The sequence below is a fragment of the Hordeum vulgare genome, chromosome 5H (genome assembly GCF_904849725.1).
Source record: "Hordeum vulgare subsp. vulgare chromosome 5H, MorexV3_pseudomolecules_assembly, whole genome shotgun sequence".
NCBI classification, from domain to species: Eukaryota; Viridiplantae; Streptophyta; class Magnoliopsida; order Poales; family Poaceae; genus Hordeum; species Hordeum vulgare.
Window position 1 is genome coordinate 539,930,878 of NC_058522.1, and position 13,701 is coordinate 539,944,578.

Consider the following 13,701-nt stretch of genomic DNA (forward strand, 5'->3'; position numbering starts at 1 on the left):
GTTCAAACGATAAGATCTTCGTAGAATATGTAGGATCCAATATGGGCATCCAGGTCCCGCTATTGGATATTGACCGAGGAGTCACTCGGGTCATGTCTACATAGTTCTCGAACCCGCAGGGTCTGCACACTTAAGGTTCGGCGTTGTTTTATGCGTATTTGAGTTATATGGTTGGTTACCGAATGTTGTTCGGAGTCCCGGATGAGATCCAGGACGTCACGAGGAGGTCCGGAATGGTTCGGATGTAAAGATTGATATATAGGAAGTCCTGTTTTGGTCACCGGAAAAGTTTCGGGCTCATCGGTAGTGTACCGGGAGTGCCGGGAGGGGTGCCGGGGACCATCGGGAGGGGTGTCACGCCCCAAGGGGTCTCATGGGCTATGGGAAGAGATAAACCAGCCCCTAGTGGGCTGGAATAAGTTCCCACTAAGGCCCATAAGGTTTGAGAAGGAAAAAAACACAAGGTGGAAAGAATTTCCAAGTGGGAAGGTGGAATCCTACTCCAAGTAGGATTGGAGTAGGACTCCTCCACCTCCAATTTCGGCCAAACCTTGAGGGTTTGAGGCTGCCTCTTCCCTCCCCCTTCCTCCTATATATACTGAGATATTAGGGCTGATTTGAGACAACTTTGCCACGGCATCCCGACCACATATCTCCACGGTTTTACCTCTAGATCGCGTTTCTGCGGAGCTCGGGCGGAGCCCTGCTGAGACAAGATCATCACCAACCTCCGGAGCGCCGTCACGCTGCCGGAGAACTCTTCTACCTCTCCGTCTCTCTTGCTGGATCAAGAAGGCCGAGATCATCGTCGAGTTGTACGTGTGCTGAACGCGGAGGTGTCGTCCGTTCGGCACTAGATCGTGGGACTGATCGCGGGATAGTTCGCGGGGCGGATCGAGGGACGTGAGGACGTTCCACTACATCAACCGCGTTCACTAACGCTTCTGCTGTACGGTCTACAAGGGTACGTAGATCACACATCCCCTCTCATAGATGGACATCACCATGATAGGTCTTCGTGCGCGTAGGAAATTTTTTGTTTCCCATGCGACGTTCCCCAACATAGAGCTCATAGTCAGTACAGGTGGAGGCTAGCAAAAGGCTGAGAGCGACAAATTAAGAGAGCAATAATGGCCATAATCATGCATAGCAACAAAAAACATTATTAATCAAAGCATAAATGGTATTACAAGTCAAAAACTAAATGATTATAGAGGTTATAAGTGACTGGTTTGTAGTCATAACATGGTGTGAGCATGCGCCAAGTCAACCCAAATGAAGTAGTAAAGGAGAATACCACAATATTATGCTTCGATATGATAAAAACGACACATGATTCTTTCAATGGCACATTAAGCACTCTCAGATATTTGATATAAGTCATGCTACATCAATAACTACTAAGCATATAATTAAGATAATATCTAACATGACATGTTAAAATCTAAGCCACAGTCTAAACGAGCTTCCTATTGCACCACTATAAGCATGAATTATTTTACTCTTCTCCAACACCAATCAACTTTATTGAAACAACTCTCATAGATAATATTAATTAAAGACCAGATAGATAATCATATATAACTGAAGCAAACTAACAAGCTCTAAAAAATATGAGTGGAAAACAAGAGCTAAACGGAGTACTAGCAAAAAGTGAACACTCACAGAACAATAAGAGTGATAACTAGAGTGTTCTAAGAAATTAAAAGCGTGTCTCTCTCCAAACTAATATGCTGGGATCCAACTATTTATTACAGCAAATAAAACTAAACAAACTGAGAGGTAAAGAGCGGGACGCTCCAAGCATAGCACATAACATATGAAGTGATAAAAATATAGTATGGAGAAGGACGAACATATGATTGTTGATGGAGAAGGGGATGCACGGGGGCATCCCCAACCTTAGACGCTTGATTCTCCTTGAATATTTCTTGGGGGTGCATGGGGGCATCCCCAAGCTTGAGCGCTTGACACTCCTGGATCTTCTTTCATCATCTTCCATCGTATACTTGAAAACTCCCTTCGTACGAAACTCATCATAAGCTGATTAGAGTGGTTAGTGCCCATAATAAAATAATTTATTCTCTACTAGAAATAAATATTTTCAAGAATAGATACTGTTTATCAAGATTTCCAAAAGGTTTTTGCAAAGAAAAAACATGCTTAAGATTTGCAAAACAATGAAAACGCAAAACAAGGCAGAATCTGGGAAAAACAGACCAACAGGTAGTAAATATTTTTTTTGGGGCACTTCTGCAACTCAAATCAGAAAACTAATAACATAGGTCAGAAATTAAATTATATAGAACATACTGTAAAAACAATCAGATCAAAAAGATGATCTAGTGATTTTTGGTGAATTTTTCCGTCAAGCAGACAGAATCTGTTTCTGGACATCATGTCACAACTTTTGAACTTTCTTGCAATCGGAGGCTAAAACTTGGCACAAAACTAATAAAAATGATAAGGAGAGGTTTATACAGAGGTAAAAACTTCCAAGACTCAAAAAACAAAATAAACTAAAAGAAAACAACATGAAAACGTAAGGAAAACAAAGTGGGTTGCCTCCCACAAGCGCTTTTCTTTAACGCCTTTTAGCTAGGCATGGAAAAAGGAGGGATGCCTTGGGCATCCCCGAGCTTTGATGATTGAATATTTTTGAATACTTCATTGAAGTGCACTTGGTAGTACCCAAGATTGAGCTTTTCTCTTCTCATTCATCTCGTATCACCATCTCGAGTGGATCTTAAATACTACATTCACATAAAACTTGACAAAAACTCATTAGTAGGGTTAGTACTCATTAAATCAAATCCACTCATGTTCAAGAATTGAAAAGTTTCATAATATTTACTCAACATTAGCCACTGTATATACTAAGGTGTTCATGATTTCCGTTGTCCATCGAAAAACTAGTGAAACTAACCAAGTACAATATTGAATAAACTAAGAAATCTGTCAAAACTGAACAGTCTCTAAAGATGACACTCAACGAGATAGTTAGGTAGATCAAATTGAAAAACTCAAAACTAATGAAAGACATATAATAATCTCAGGTTTATGCACAAACAAATTCAGAACAAAATATTATTCTGAGATTTATCACGATTTTTTTATAGTGAAGCACATGAAATCTGTTTAAACAGAATAGTCAGTAAAGATCGAATTATTAGACCTATCTACGCACCTCAAATCAGAAAAGTCAAAAATAATGAAAGTAACGTAATAAACAGTACTTTTCACTCAAGAAATTTCATATCAAGATCATGTTTTGGTGATTGTTAAAATTTTCTACGGTGGAGCACGGAAATCTGTGTCTAGGCAGCAAAGTGGCAAACTTGCATCATAAACAAACTAGAAGTTATCTATACATTTTATTTTTATGGTACAGAGGAATATGTACAATATATACACAATATATATAAAAAATTAACTGAAAAGCTTCCATGGAAAGAATTGTTTTGGTTTCATAGGCATGAACACAAGTGTTTAAGGTCGACCCCCACTTAACCATTACTCATCTTTCCAATCACTTTCCTTTTTGAAAACGTTTTTAGATAACAAGTACAACTAATTTTTTTTAAATTCTCATTCCCTATTCATATAAAGATAGAGAACAACTTAAAACTGAAAGTAAAACTACTTAGAGACAAAGCAAACAAATGCACACAAGAACATTCACCCCACGCTATTGCTCCCCGGCAACGGTGTCAGAAAAGGTCTTGATATCCCACAAGTATAGGGCATCGTGTGTAGCCTTTTCGATAAGTAAGAGTGTCGAACCCAACGAGGAGCTAAAGGTGGAATAAATATTCTCTCAAGTTCTATCAACCATTGACACAACTCTACACACACTAAACGTTTTGCAATATCTAGGAGATAAAACTAGAGTGACAATACGGGTATGAGAGAAAGCTTTGCAAGATAATAAATACAAGAAAGTAAATGTTAGTGTTGCAGCGATAAAATATATACTAAGTAACCATAAACTAACAGTACCATGAGTGCGGAAAAGTGGTGGTAATTGTGGTGGAATTGTCCATGATCAAATAGTCAAATACAAGGTTGATATTCCTCTTTTATGTGGGAGAGGCAAACCTAACAAGCTCTCATTATCCAATGATTGCAAGTACTTATGATTGAAACTCTAGCAAACATCCGTAAATACTAGAAGATACATTAAGATAAAAATACCCAACCATAGCATTAAGATCAAAAGGTCCTATTTATCCCATATGCTTTGATCACTAGATTGGGGCTCATGTTTCTGTCACTCAAGCAGACCACCCTCTAGCTTTCTCCACATACTACAAACCCTATGATGTGATCCATGCGTGCATAAACATATGATGGACACCATAAAACTGTAACAAATTCAATATATAGCTCAAACCATCCATGGAGATTCAACAATCAATCATATGACAAAAGGGAACTACACAAACATGACATGGATGCAATAGATCATTTGCAAATAATTTATAACATCAAACACCATGTTTACATAGGGGATTACAGAGGTTTGTGGGAGAGTGGACCACTGTAGCTATGGAGGAGATGATGATGGACGTGTTGGTGAAGTAGGCACCATGGCGGAGAGGATGGAGAAGGGGCAACACGTGAGGTGCAGGGCGGCGCCGGCGGCGCACGGGGCTCCTCTTGCGCCGGTCGGCCATCATGAGGGAGCGCCGCACCCTCAGCCCCCTTCCTCCATGGCTTCTTGGTGCTGTAGATGAGCCCTCCCCCATGGAGATGAGGCCATGAGGGAGGCAAAATTCGTGGCTTTTGGTGGTTGCCCAGAAATCAGGATTTTCCTCTCCTTATATGAGCTTTATATGAGCTGAGACGAACATCCTTGGCCCTCCGATGGATGCCTCTTTGAACCAAGGGCTCTTGGGCACCTCTAGAACCTTCCTAGGGACCCCTCTCATCCCTAAAGAGGTTTCAAAGTCGTGGCTTGGCCGAATCCATCAAATATGGTAAGAGTTGGACTCAATCACGTCACCGATTTCCGTAATTCCGTAATCAGATATCTGTCCTCCAGTAAAACGGGCTTTCCTGGAGCGTACGAATTCCAAATGGGCCGAATTTTATGTCTAGAGTTATCAGCATAAAATCCCCCACACGTTTGTGTTCTGTGAGATTTTCGTTTGAGGCCGTCTTCGACCCGTATCGTGGCAATGTTTAAAAATAGTTTTCACACAGATTTCAGGGAAATCCTAATTCGACTCCAGCAAGGTTTCCTCTTCTATTTTTGATAGTTCCTACACATAAAAGTGTAAAACAAGAACATTGTGCAATTTTGCAACTATTAATAGGTTAGTCCAAATAAATCATAAACTTAATATAAAAACAATTATCAAAAGCATAAAAGTAGCATGAAACCATCAAAAATTATAGATACGTTTTGGACGTATTAGGTGGCCAGAGGCTCGTCGAACCCGTCCCGACAGAGGGAGAGGAGCGCCGTGCGAAACTCGAGCTCAATGTCAGGGAAGCAGTCCAGCTCCGTGGCCTTCTTCTCTTCGGCCGCGGCGAGTGCTCCCTCCTGGGCATCACGGAGGACCTTCCTCGAGGCGGCCTCCTTCTCCTGCTCTTCCAAGCGCGCCTGCTTCGTGCGAGGCGATTCGCCTCCTGGGACAGCTCTCCCTCCCAGGCGGCGAGCTTGGCCTCGCGGGCCTTAAGCTCATCCTCCCACAGGCGACGCTACTCGGCTAGCTTGGCTTGCTCCCCTTGGAGGGCCTGCAGGCGGGCCTCCACCTCTTCGAAGCGTTCGGCAGCTGCCTTGGCTTCCTTCAGCGCCTCCTCACGCACAGCGCGGGCGGCCTTGGCCTCCCTCTCGGCCTTCCCCATCTCGACTGCAACATTGCCCAAGGCAGTGAAGGGCGCGTTCAGGACACCCTGGGTGAATACCGAGATCCTCTGGACCTCCTCCTGAAGAGCCTCCAATATTGTCACAGGCGGTGCCGTTGGGGAGGCAGCGTCACGAGGAATAGGGGGCTCTGAAGGCTACCTAGAGGTTGCAAGCATTGGTGCATCAACAGGCTGAGGGCCCTCCAGAGCCTGCCCATCGGGCAACGGTGTCACCACGGCCACCTCAGGGCTCTTCGGGGGATCGGGGGGCGCGATGATCAAGGCCTGGGAGGTTGCCTTGCGAGCCTCTCCCTCTCCATCGGCACGCGACGACGTGTTGGAGAGAGCTGGCAGTGCGTCGGGAGTCGCCTTCGGCTTGACACCCGACTTCTTCCTCCTCGCCTTCGGCGAGACGACGTCCCTGGACATCAGGCAAAATAGGGAATCAGCCAAGCGCGGACTTCGAATGCCTAGAGCGTGCCAAGACAAGTGACTTACTCTTCGGGGTCAATCCAACTCTTCCTCTTCGTCGCCCCCACGCCAGCGGGAGCAACATGACCCCCCACGAAGGGGGGCGAGACCGGCGCCTCAGGGTTTCCACCGGCGGAGGCGCGATGTGCCAAGGATGACCCAACCTTGCACTTTTGGGGGGCGGGCGGGCACGCAGACCGCATAGCGCGCGGGGTCGGTGCAGGTCCCTTGGACCTCCGGATCGGGCGTGAGGGAACCCCCGTGGAGACCTCACCAGTGACATCATCATCTGCGAGCTTGCGTAGAAGGACAACCTATGACGGGGGGGCGCGCTCGCCGGGCAGTCCTCGACGGTCTTCTCCGAATCCCCCTCACCGGAGGTATCGCTTGATAACACCTCTACCGGACCGGAGCCCGCGGCTAGGAGGAGCCCATGCTCATCAAAGACATGCAGCCCGACAATCACGTAGGCCCGGTCGTTGAGACGGTACAGCAGGCCCAGAGCCTCAGGCAGGTCACCAGGGTCGCCGCCCAGCAAGATCGCCACGACCCTGCTCAGCTCATCAGTTGGGAGGTCCTGGGACCAGAGCCTGAGCTCGTCGTCACTAGCATGGTAGTCCCACTGGGACCTGGAGTCGACCTGAAGGGGTGTCAGGCGCTGCGCCAAGAACTCCTTCACTATCATCCCACCAGTCAGCCTCTTGGCGCTGATGTCATGGGAGAAGCGCTCTAGGACGGGCGCGGCCCGAGGGTCAAAAGCTTCGCCGAGCTCCACGCGGAGGTCTTCTCCGGCAACCCCTTCAGCTCCTCCAGCCGAGGGTTTGCATCCTTGAGGCCCAGAAGAACCCAACGTTGCCTGAAGTTTTCCACTTTCTTCCCGTCCTTCAGGAGCAGGTTGCCGCTCTGGGCTGCCAGGAAGGAGACACACGACGACAAATGGGCCTCGTCATGCAGACGCGGGCTGAAGAAGTGGCGGAAGAGGGCCACCGAAGGCTGCACTCCTATGAAAGCCTCGTAGTAGAAAGTGAAGACAGACAGGAGCAAGACAGATTTGGGCTGGAGATGAAGAGCATGGATCCCGTAGTGGTTCAAGATGGCGGTGAAGAACGAGGACAAAGGTGGCACCAACCCGGCGAAGACGTTGTGGAGGAAGAAGGGGTACACTGCCTTCGGCGCGGACCGCTCCTCTATGGCGCCAGGCCAGATAGGGGTCTGCCCGTACTCGTTGTACTCGGTCGCAGTCCACGGAAGCACAGGGGCGAGATCCACATCCTTGGAAAGGACGCACTCGAGGAGCAGAGGAGCCGGGGCTGGGCCTTGCGTCTCTGACTTCTGCTTGCCGGCGGGCGCCATCGCTGGACTGGCGAAGGAGCGGCACAACGCTGGATCTGGGGATGTTGGTTGGAGTTGAAGACCAAGTAGGAAGAGCGGGTGTGGGAGAAGGAAAGGAATAATGCACCGACGCAACAAGCAAGGCCCCTAATAACTCTAGAAGAGACAGGAGACAAGGAAGACTCAACGCCAACCGCGTGATGCGCACCGGCCTGGCCCACATGCATCTAGGGCCCGCGGCGTCTCAGGTCGCTCCCGAGGCTTCGCCTGGAGGCCAACCCGAGCGTGCCGTGGTCCCGGGGGCTACTGTCAGCGTTCTGGGAATGGGGATACCCAGTCCTGCCTGCATGTGGCCCAGGGCCGACCCACTTCATCAAGCAACCAACGGGCTCGGCACCACTCATGGCAAGGCCCTCGTGAGGTGCCAAGCCTCACGAGGAGGAACGACATCGAGACCCGCGGAAGGCGACCTCAGGACCCCTCTAGAGTGGCGGATATTCCGAGCCTAGGCCCGGCCTCATGAGTCAAGGATGACGCAAGGTAAGGACACGCGAGTAGCAGACAGCAGAGCGGAACAGTTTCCCCTTTAGAGCAAAGGGGGGCAAGGACGTACCATGGTTTCAAAGGCATCTTCCAAGGGTTTCCCTTCTGGTACAACAAGGTCGTCGCTGCCCGCCAGCAGGACAGACGTTCCTCCCGGGCCCTTCTCTGCAACGCGGGCAACCACTTTGCAGGCGAAGACCACCTTTGTACAGGGGAGCATGTTCCCCTGTTCCCCTTCAAAATTGGCCAATGTGGGATCCCTTCCTGCCGAAACGATAAGGGAAGAGGACCGGGGCCGCCACTATATATAGGGGATAGGTAGCTTCGTAGAGAAGATAACCCGGAAACCATTCATTCACCCACTAGCACCATGCAAGGCCATCCAACCTCCGAAGGCGCCCAAGCATTGTACTAGTTCATCCACCAACCTCCGCGAGAGGCAACCCACATAAGCAGGAGTAGGGTTTTACTCCTCACAGCGGCCCGAACCTAGGTAAACTGATGTGTCCTGTGTTTCCTTCACCATCGAGTGAGTTTCCTGCCATCCGAAGCGAGTAGCGAACTAGGTGAGGCGAACCAGTGAGTGTTCTTTGTACACGCCCCTGAGTTCGAATCTTTAGGGTTTTGCGGAGCCCGAAATCTGACAAAATCCACTAAGAAAAACATTGTAAATTCACTTAGAATTACAATGTAAATCTACTTAGAATTACAGTGGAAACCCACTATGGAAAACACTATAAATCCTGTAGGAATTACATAATAAATCTACTTAGAATTACACTGCAAATCTACTTCCACTTAAAATTACACTGCAAACTTACTTAAAATTACACTCTAAATCCATGAAGAAAATGCAGTGTACACACACTAGAATATGAACTTGAACGGGTCCAAAGCAAAGAATACAATTCCTCCATGATATGGGACATAAATCTGGTTGGACATGCAGAAAAAACACAGGTTAAGAACCCCCATCTTATGCATTCACCCTTCCAAGATCTCTCTCCTACATCTGAAAGAAAAACAAGCACACTGAGGATAATTTACATATGGTGAAGAGCACAACGTAACAGAACAAAAAGAACACATGCAGAATAGATATCATGAAGCATGAGAAACCCTAGGAATAACTAGACTATCGACACACGAAGTATTAGTCTATGGTCACAGGAATAACACTTTCGAGCACTCGATTCTGAACAATAGTTGCAAAATTAGTGCGCTGAAATTCGCAGCTATAGCTACAACTCAGGGCCAAAATAAGTTTAGGATGGGAGGGGGGCATGTTCAGGAAGCTATGAGTTGCATTTAGGCAAAAATTGTTCAAACAAAAAGAGTAGTACTTTTGTAATTTCAGAAACTTTGGTGCTGAGAAACTGTACATTATTCAGATACTTTTGATCATGTTTGGAAACTTGTATGTGTGAAACTATGCTTGTATTTTAGACATGGCAGACTAGATTTCAGTATACGATGTGAATGTATGACTGTATTTTAGAAACAATGGTACTGTAAAATGTTGTAGTTCAAATTACTATGATCTGAAACTAGTTCACAATGAAACTTTGCAATCAGCACATACTAAGCATGATTTAGACAGATCTCTCCCCTGCATGGCTACATCAGAAATCAAACAAAGGGCGTCCGTGAACCATTATGTATACATGTTGCAGGGACAAAAAAGATGAACTCTGGAACTTTACACTAGAACCAAAAAAATTACTAGAACCAAGAAAATAAAACTAGATCCAGGAAGAACACTAGGATCATATGAGTCTAGGGGCGCAAGGACAGAAAGTTTAGGAAACAAAAAGCCATGTTAAATTCGTGAATTTGAGAACTACTAGAAAGTTTCTGAATTGAAAACAACAGTTACAACACATGGAAATGAGTATAAAAAAGATAGGGGATCACATGTTCAAGGAGATAAAATACAGAAAGTTAAGAGAATCCTTGAACAAACAGGTTAGAAATATTATATTTTCATAAAGCTAGGACTGCAATTCAGAAACTTTGGCACACACAAACCATACACTAATCAGTAACTTAGATCATGATCATGAAATAACTCATTTACAAGAAAGTAAAGAAACTAGGACTGAAATTTATAAACTTTGGAACTACATAGAAAGATCTTGTTTTCCTACTTGAAGTTTAAAATTCTACGAACTACTGATTGTAAATACAAATGAGTACACATAGGAAGTAAAAAATGATCAGTTCATATCAATTAAGCCTATGAACTGACAAAAAAGGACAAACACAAGTACAAGTAGATATTAAATGATGCAAGATTAACAAAACAATGCTTATATACAGTTTACATTTACAGGTGCCTGCAATGGAATGAAATGGGATGGAAACAAGCATGAAGGGCCAGGACATGTACCTCGAACATGATGAAGCTAAGTTCCTTAATGTCTCTCTTATAACATTAACAAATCATGTGAAAATAAAACAGATTCAATCATGTTTTCCTAAATTGGTGCTTGACAACAAAACAAAGCGGAGTATACTTGTTTACTCAACAAAACAGTGCAAGTCCACTGAAAGTTACAGTGTAAATTCAATAAGAACTACACTGTAAAATCCACAAAGGATTACAATGTAAATCCACTGAAAATTGGACCGTAAAACTGACCAAAAATTACGGTGTAAGTCCACTGAGAGATACGGTGTAAATCCAATAAGAATTACACTCAAAAATCCACTAAATAAAATACAAAAATAATCTAGCCTACTCAAATGCATAGTACAAAAGGGTAAAAAACCGTCCATACTCAAAAGCACTAAGGATTACGGTATAATTCACTGAAATTACACCGAAAAATATCAAGAGTTATAGTGCAAAAAACACTGAAAATCACAATATAATTCTACTAAAAACTACAATGTAAATCCACTGAAAATTACACTGAAATAATCAATAGTTACAGTGCGAATTCCAGTGAAAAATTGTAGTCTAAATCCATTAAAAACTATACTGTAAATCCACTGAAAATTACACTGTAAAAATCAAGAGTTACAATTCAAGTCCACTGAAAATTACAGTACAGATCCACTAAAAACTATAGTGTAAATCAAGTGAAGCTTACATTTTGAATCCACTAAAAATCCTCTGAACCAACTAAAGAATTACATTACAAAATGCTCTAATGATACATTGAAAATGCACTGAGAATGACGCTGCAAAAATATCACCTAAATTACTAAAGAAAATAGACCGTAAATCCACTTGAGAATTACAATGAAAACCACTAAGAATACACACTAAAATACTCACTATAAGTTTCTAATTACACTAAAATAACCACTGTATTACAATTCAAAAACACTGTAATTCCACTGAAAATACCCACAATAAGTACACTGAAAATTCACTGAAACATGCAATGTATTAAAAAAACAAATATCAATGAAATTACACAGGATTTCTGTTAAAAACACATGAGTTTCATAGACTCGAGTGTTGGGTAACGTTGAATGGGAAACAAAAAATTTCCTACGCACACGAAGACCTATCATGGTGATGTCCATCTACGAGAGGAGATTAGATCTACGTAACCTTGTAGATCACTAAGCGGGTAGCGCTAAGAAACACGGTTGATGTAGTGGTACAACTTCGTGATTCAAATCACTGTCGTCCCACGATCCGTTACGATCTACCGTCGAACGGACGGCACCTCCGTGTTCAGCACACGTACAACTCAATGATGATCTCGGACTTCTTGATCGAGGAAGCAAGACGGAGAAGTAAATGAGTTCTCCGGCAGCGTGACGACGCTCCGGTGGTGGTGATGATCTAGTCCTACAGGGCTCCGCCCGAGCTCCGCACAAATTCGATCTAGAGGTAAAACTATGTGGAATAGGCTTGAGTTGCACGTGGCAAAGTTGTGTCTCAGAAAGCCCTAAACCACAAATATATATAGGAGGAGGGGAGGGCCTAGCCTTGGGGCACAAGGGCCCCAAGGGTGCGCCGGTCGAAGGGGTGGAGGAGGACTCCTCCTCCAATTCGGTTTGGGAAGGAGGAGTCCTCCTCTTCCTTCCCACCTCCTTCTTTCCTTTGTTTCTTCTTTTCTTTGGTATTTTTACTTGTGGTGCCATAGCCCTCTTGGGATGACTCCACCATCCCACTAAGGACTTGGTGCGCCACCCTAAGGCCATGGGCTCACTCCTGGGTGGGTGGGCCCCTCCTGGTAAACACCCGGAACCCATTCGTCACTCCCGATACACTGTCAGAATTGCCCGAAACTTCCTGGTGACCAAATGAAACCATCCTATATATCAATCTTCATTTCCGGACCATTCCGGAAACCCTCGTGACGTCCGTGATCTCATCCGGGACTCCGAACAACATTTGGTAACCACACATATAACTCAACTATACTAAAACATCATCGAACCTTAAGTGTGCAGACCCTGCGGGTTCGAGAACTGTGCACACATGACCCGAGACACCCCTCGGTTAATATCCAATACCGGGACCTGGATGCCCATATTGGATCCTACATATTCTCCGAAGATCTTATCAGTTGAACCTCAGTGTCAAGGATTCATATAATCCCGTATGTCATTCCCTTTGTCCTTCGGTATGTTACTTGCCCGAGATTCGATCGTCGGTATCCGCATACCTATTTCAATCTCGTTACTGGCAAGTCTCTTTACTTGTCCCGTAATACAAGATCCCGTGACTTACACTTAGTCACAGTGCTTGCAAGGCTTGTGTGTGTTGTTGTATTACCGAGTGGGCCCCAAGATACCTCTCCGTCACACGGAGTGACAAATCCCAGTCTTGATCCATACTAACTCAACGGACACCTTCGGGGATACCTGTAGAGCACCTTTATAGTCACCCAGTTATGTTGCGACGTTTGATAGGCACAAGGTATTCCTCCGGTGCCAGTGAGTTATATAATCTCATGGTCATAGGAATAAATACTTGACACACAGAAAACAATAGCAATAAAATGACACAATCAATATGATGCGTTCATAGTTTGGGTCTAGTCCATCACATGATTCTTGTAATGATGTGATCCAGTTATCAAGTGACAACACTTGCACATAGTTAGAAAACCTTGACTATCCTTGATCAACTGGCTAGCCAACTAGAGGCTTGCTAGGGACATTGTTTTGTCTATGTATCCACACATGTATCTATGTTTTCATTCAATACAATTATAGCATGGATAAGAAACGATTATCTTGTAATAGGAAATATGATAACAACTATTTTATTATTGCCTCTAGGGCATATTTACAACAGTCTCCCACTTGTACTAGAGTCAATAATCTAGTCCTCTCATCGCCATGCGATTTACATTGTAATAAATCTAACACCCATATAGTTCTGGTGTTGATCATGTTTTGCCCGTGGAAGAGGTTTAGTCAGCGGGTCTTCTACATTCAGATCCGTGTGCACTTTGCAAATATTCACGTCCTTTCCTTCGACGTAGTCGCGGATGAGGTTGAAGCGTCATTTGATGTGCGTGGTCTTCTTGT